This window comes from Vipera ursinii (genome assembly GCF_947247035.1).
Source record: "Vipera ursinii genome assembly, chromosome: 2".
Taxonomy (NCBI): domain Eukaryota; kingdom Metazoa; phylum Chordata; class Lepidosauria; order Squamata; family Viperidae; genus Vipera; species Vipera ursinii.
The window spans coordinates 69,239,189-69,246,267 of record NC_139513.1 but is presented as its reverse complement, the minus strand read 5'-3'; positions in this window follow the sequence as shown (position 1 = coordinate 69,246,267).

The following is a 7,079-nucleotide window of genomic DNA, read 5'->3' as shown; positions in this document are numbered from 1 at the left end:
ACCATGTGGCTAGTAGAAATACATAATCCAGTACTTGATTAATTCCTTAGCTATTTATTCCCTATTGGACAAATTATAAAACTTCAAAGTATGAGTTGCTCTGCCATTTTGCATCACTGTGTTCTTCTGCACCAAAAGGCTACATCAAGGAGAAAAGTAGAAAAAAGAAAAATGTATCTATCTGTGTGATATGTTGAAGCATACTATTTATTATTTTCCAGGCAAGTAAATACATATATAGTCAAGTTCAGGTGCATCAAAAAAAACAACCTCAAGACATAGTCAGGTTCATATATATTGGGACAATCATAAGTTTTTTGGCATTTGGCCTCTGTACACCACCACACTGAATCTGAAATGAAATACCCAAGATGTGAGCAAAGCGAAGACTTTCAGCTTTAATTCAAGAAGTTGGACAAAAGTGTGGCATTAACCATTGAGTAATTACTGCCATTTTAATACACCCACCGCCATTTTTGGAGGCTGTAATTCCTCAATGGTTAATGTCATACTTTTGTCCAACCCCTTGAATTAAAGTTGAAAGTCTTCATTTTGTTCATATCTTGAATGTTTCATTTTAAATTTGATGTGGTGGGATAGAGAAGCCAAATGCCAAAAAAACCCTTATCATTATCCTAAAATAAACGAACCTGACTAGTGGTGTACACAATGTTTTAAAAATCATATTGATTTTATTCAGTACAGAAAAGGTAATGTAACATAGCCATAAAGGGGGACAAAGCTGTGGAGTGGTTTTTGTTTTGCTGTCAGTTATTTTACAAAACAGAATATTTCTATAATGGAAAAGCTTACCACAATTTAAAGAGGCAAATGGCATGACAGATATCTCAGAATTCATGTTTGTTTGTTTGAATGTAGTTATATGTAGTGCAGATAGTAAAGTAGAATTGCAGAAAACCCTTTAAAATGTAAATCATTTGCATTTTTAATTACCCAAAGAAAATGTATTACTGCTTTCCTGAAGATATTTTTAATTGTGTGCACTGCACAATAGCATGTTGTTAGATTTCATCTATAAATTTTGGAGTTACAGTTTAAGAGAAAAACAGTGTGGAATACAAAATAAATAATACTCTTTTGTTCTTTAACTGAACTGCCACAAGTTTAACTGAATAAACTATCTAACTTATTTTATACCACAGAAAGTCAAGCTTAATATTCCATTCTTGAACAATTATCCTTTCCTCCTTTAAGCTACAAGCATTTATTTGAAGAAAAAAATCAATACATTGCAAACAATATAAAATTCTGAAAATATTTCAATTTCATTATTTCCTTTCTATTATTCAGTTCAGCATTTGGTTATCATCGTAGATTTACTTTATTCTGACTTAGTGTGCTCAGCACTACTATGATTTGTAAATGATGGTTTATGACATAGTACTTTGCGTAAGACCTTGTCATTCAGTCAATACACAAGCCATGGCTCTACAGGGTGCAAGACCATATCACCATCCATTGATATTTAACACTATTGTTTTTCCTCTAGTCCAAAATGGTTTAGCTTCTTGAGGGAGGAAGCCTACACTCCCATCAAGTAGGGCTAAGGAGGCAAGCAAAAGATAAGATGATCAGCCCTGGATGTTGGCTCCATATTTTCCAGTAGGAAAACCTGATGTACAAATGAAGAAAGAACGTGTAGTAGTTACTCCCATGTGGATTGGCACTCTCTGTAACACTGCAGTTCCTCTTCAACAGATATAATGGATTCATGAAAAAATAATTAAACAATAGCGCTAATTTCTCATTCTCCATCCAATTAAGAGCAGATCCAAATCTTGATGCAGTTGTCAAAGGGAAAAATCAGTTCTGCTTCTGGCTTCTTACACAGCTCATGAAAATACCTGAAACTTATTTTAAGGTGAAGTGAACCCTAAATCCTTATTACAGTTATCTTATCTCTGAAAAATTTGCAACATTTGTTTTCACAATACTGATAAAAGAGGACAGCTCCACCACAGGTGGATCAGAAGGAATATTTCTTTATCACATTATTAACAAAAGGAGCCAAGATGAGAACAGATCTTAGTCTCCAGGGTTTTGAATACCAGCATGCTTATTCCTAATTTATAGACATTCTGAACTAAATTGATCCTCATGAACTTTTTCAAATATCCCAGCCATGATTCAGTATTACATTCTTGTAGCTTCTACCTAAGTCTTGATTTTACAGAGTTTGGAGGGGGAGGGATGTTTTGGATTAGAGGGGTTTAAGGAGGCCATTGGTAATTCATCTTTTACTTCAGGGTTTCCCATCAGGGTATGGCTGGCCATTAGATAAAATAAGAGATGAATACTAGGCTACTCAGGTCTTTAATCAAATCAGAAGGGATGTTCTGAGATGTTCCATTTATTTTATTTGGTGGATAATATGTAGTTCCAGAGCTCTCCAAATATTGCTGCCTAACTGTAATATTTGCCCTTATTACCCCATTAAATGCATGAAAAATAATAATGTCAATTGTTGTTAATTACTTACGTTCTCTGCATATTTCATTACCATTAAATTGAACTCAGGGTTTTGCTTTGCTTATTTATGACCGCACATACTACTTTGTGCTGAACAAGCATCTCTTGACATGATGCTCAAAGGCCTGGGCTGACCTCAGACAATTTCTGCCTTTGAACGTTACCATTTAACATTTGATATATTGTCCTAACTAAATTGTGAACCTCAAAAAGTGCTTTACAGCACTATACCCTTCATCAAGTGACTGAAATGAGCAATTGACCAATTGCATGAAGTCCAGAGACACAACATGAGGAGATCCAAAATATAGTATTCTTTACCAGCTGACCTCTAAGAAAGTGTGTGCATATAGCATCAATATGCAGAATTTCATAGCCAAGGCCAGCATTCTCGACTAGGAAGGCTCTTGGTGCTTCCACATTCATATCTACTGGATAAGGGTCCTTCTTGTCAGCATTCTGCATGTCAAATTTCCTTGATTTAGTGCCTTCTGGATGCGTTAGCCTTCTATTATCATGGTGGCTGGAATTATAGGAGTTCCAGTCTCAACACAGTGGAGGATGACAAGTCAAGAAAGCTAGCCTGGGGAGGCAACTGACCCTATGAAGTTTCTCTTCCTCTTATGTTAAGTGTGTCAGTAATTAAAATTGTCTCCACCTCCATGCTTTCTCTTCCAGTCAGCCTCCATGGATAAACGCATTTACATGTGCCCTTGTTAATCTCCTCTCTGCACCTGGTGTTCTGGGGAAACTCTCCTTGTGTTCCTTATCTGCACAGATTCAGGGAGCAGTGACTTAAAAACATTCTCCTCTGTCAAATGCAGTGCAAAGCCATAGATCATTTGCTATGAGTGAAATCAGGAAGCTGTCATTGTTTCCAGCACAAGCTCTGGGGCATGGAAGTCCTGACACATAAGGCCACAGGGTTTGGGTTTTGTTTTTGTTTTTTTGTTATTATCGTTCAGAAATAAACTGGAGACCACACTGAGCTTAGAAAAAGCCTATCTAAAAGTCTTAACATTATCTTTCTCAGAAGATAAATAGTTTCCCCGTTGGCATTCATTTGAGTGGCTTTCCCACCACCATAGATGCTAGCTTATTTTCTCCTAATATTAAAGGTGTTTATAAGCAGCTGACATTTAAGCAACACTTTTGCTCTTCCCTAGGGACTCAGGTCCAAGCAGCAAATATTTCTCCTTTTGGGAACAGACATGTCAGTAAGAGACGTGGACTTGTAATGGACTTTGCTTTTCTTCTCTGGCCCTTGGACTAATGTTTCTAAAGGGTGCATTGATTTCTTTTGTTAGATTGTATCATATATGCTATATCAGGGCTAAACTTTTATCCGCAGACATCAAACTGAAGAAAATAAGGTGATAGGACAATACTCCTTATCACTATCCTTCCCTAAGTAAATTATTCAAAGAGTCTTGAGGTAGAAATGAATTTACCTAGAAATAAACACGTTTCCAGTAAAAAAAATGTTGTAGATCATGGTCATGTGACCCTGGGATGTGCCAACTGCCATAAATCCAGGAGGGTTGCCAAGCACCCAAAATGAGATCATGGCCTTGCCATCAGAACTTCAAATCTGGATCACTAAATGATTGGGCGTAAGTCGAGAATTATTTTGATTTGTTAAGGCCACCCTACTCCAAAAAGACTCTGAGCAGCTTATAAAATATCCATACATTAATTTAAAAACACAACAAAAACAACATGGTTGCCCAGACTAAAACAGCAATTCCCAACATTCAGAAAAACAATATGGGTTCCACCAATAACTTAACCCCAGGTCCAGAACAATGTCAGGTCTTAAGGTACTTCTGGAATCCTTGGAGAGCTGGAGCCATGTGTAGGGCAGGGGCTATGACAGTGGGGTCATGATTCCTCAGTCTGACCAGATAATAGCCAAAATCTTGAAGTGCTATTGCATTTTGAATCAGCTCTACCTTCTGGATTGTCTTCAACTACAGCACATTGTAATAACCCAATCATGGGATGATTAGGAGTGAGTGGCCATCTGAAGGGCCTCCTTATCAAATAGTAAATATTTTTAAAAACTGTTCTGACTGATGAAACATAAGTGTCTGATTCTCTAAATATGTAAACGATCAATAATACATAAAAAAACCTTCAGAGTTTTTTTTTAAAAAAGTTTGAATAAATTTTTTTAAATTTTAATTCCATTTATATCCCGCCCTTCTCCGAAGACTCAGGGCGGCTTACAAGCTTAGCAGTAGCCTTCATTCTATGTATATGCCTGCTTATTAGGGCTTTCACACACACCCCAAGAGGCATTATTACAAAGTCAGCTTAATTGCCCCCAACAATCTGGGTCCTCATTTTACCTACCTCGGAAGGATGGAAGGCTGAGTCAACCTTGAGCCTGGTGGGATGCAAACCTGCAATAATTGCAGGCAGCTGGTGTTACTTAAGGAGGCATTAGCCCACTGCTCCACCAAGGCTAACATTCTATCCACCTAATAGTCTATTTCTGTAAAGTCATCTTCCACTAACCGGGTGTTCTCCAGATGTGCTAATCCCATCATGCCCTATCAGAGTGGCTTTCAGAGGATATAGAAATGCAGTCCCATTTGTTTCACAAATGTATTTATGTATATTCCACCTTTACAATTTTTTCCATAAATAACTCAAGGTGGCAAACAGATCTATTCCAGTGTTCTATTTTCCCCACAACAATAACCCTGTGAGATGGGTTGGGCTAAGAAAAGTGTGACTAGCCCAAAGTCATCCAATTGGCTTTCATGCCTAAGGCAGGACTAGAACTCAAGGCCTCCCAGTTACTAGCCTGATGCCTAACCACTAGACCAGTTTTGATGAGTTGAGGAAAGGAGCCTTATGACACATGTTGCAAGTCCCTGTATGAATGAATATTTTAAAGAGAATCTATATTTTGGAGCAGATGCTATTGGACCAATCATCAAGTAAGATGCTATCTTAGCTGTTTTGAGTTCACTTGATCCTTTCAAATAATGATCAGCCATATTCAATAAGTCCAACAGACCTCATAGGCCTCCTAATGCTGAGTTCCTCTAAAAAGGGAGAATAATTGGAAGAAAACAGAGAGATATGCATGCTGAGTAGGTGTTTCTCTTCAGGGGTATCCTATCTTATTTTATTACTAGACTAGAACTTGCCTGCTGAAGACCACATTAAGTTCCCTGATGAGACAAGATTAAAGGAACCAATGAAGCTCGCCTTCTACTTCTCTGGAGAAAAAATAACCCTGAGAGAAGACATATAATATCTCTTGTGTTTTCAGTTGCTCGTTGTAGAAGCCAAACAGCAACTCAAAATGTCTGCCTGGCAGAAGTCTTTTTGAATTAAATCCTGAGCAAAGTTTACTTTGGACACTTTCACTCTTGCATATCATCACCAACTGTGAAAAATCCCCTAAAGGTTTTGTGTGTGAAGACCTAGAATCACTATACCTCTCCTCATCGGATGTTTCGTTTCTTCAAATGAGAAGGGCACTTTTGAAAAGCAAGGATTACCATTTCCCCAGTTGGATGCAAACAATTGCGTGAAACAATATCTTCTTTCCACTGAGCTTATACTCTGCGTGCGCACACACACAGAGAGAGACACACACACAAACAAATTTTGTCCCTCAAAAAGCCCCTTTCTTTCTTTGTATGATTTGGCTGTTTCTGGCTGAGTTGGTGGTTTCTCTGTTTGTTCTCCCTTTCTGTCAGTTTACTACCAGACCCCAACTGAGTTAAAAAGTGAACTTCTACAAGTTTCATTTGTTGCCCGAAGTCAAGATAAGAGTTAGCAGCATTCAATCTGTTTCCATATCACTAACTGGGAGCACAATTTGGATAGGCACAACAAAGAGCCAAGCTCCTGAAATGAACACATGTAGTTTTCAAGCTCTTTCCGCCTCTCCCCAGGGCAGGAAGAGGGTGAGTCATAGAGTTGCTCCTTCCCTCTCTTCTTTAGAAGGGCTGAGGGTGCCGGGGCAAAGTAAGCAGAGCTACCCCAGATTCTTGGCAGGTAAATTTGCTCTTCTCTTATCACTTATTGAGGCAGTGTTGAAAATGTGCATAGGGTTGATTGTAGATTGAACAATGGACCACCCCCTTTGCCTAAAAGTTGCCAGGATTCTTAATATATTCTTGATGTGGTGAGAAGGAGGTGGGGGGAAGAATGCTACTGAAGAGCAGCATTCTTTGTGAGTTTTGATCTCTAATCTTACAAAGGAGGAAAGGAAGCATGCTTCTTTTGGATGCTTGGCAACTAACCTTGGGTACAACTACTTGCAAAGGTCTTTGATTTTTTTTTAAAAAAAATCCATTGACTTGGTTTCCTCTGATTGGGTGCATTTCCCACCCCCTCACCCACCCCCGGGCCTCTGGTACATGCCCACCAACCCACACCTACACACCACTGCAACCATTTCTTATCATTTACTGCAAGATCTCGCCCACGATTTTCAAGTTAATCTATGCAAGAACATTTACCAATGCTGAGACTTCCTAAGGCTGGTTAGGGGAGGTGGAAATCATAGTGTGTGCTGCAGATTGAGCCCCAGATTGATGGATCAATCAATTTTTACAGAACAG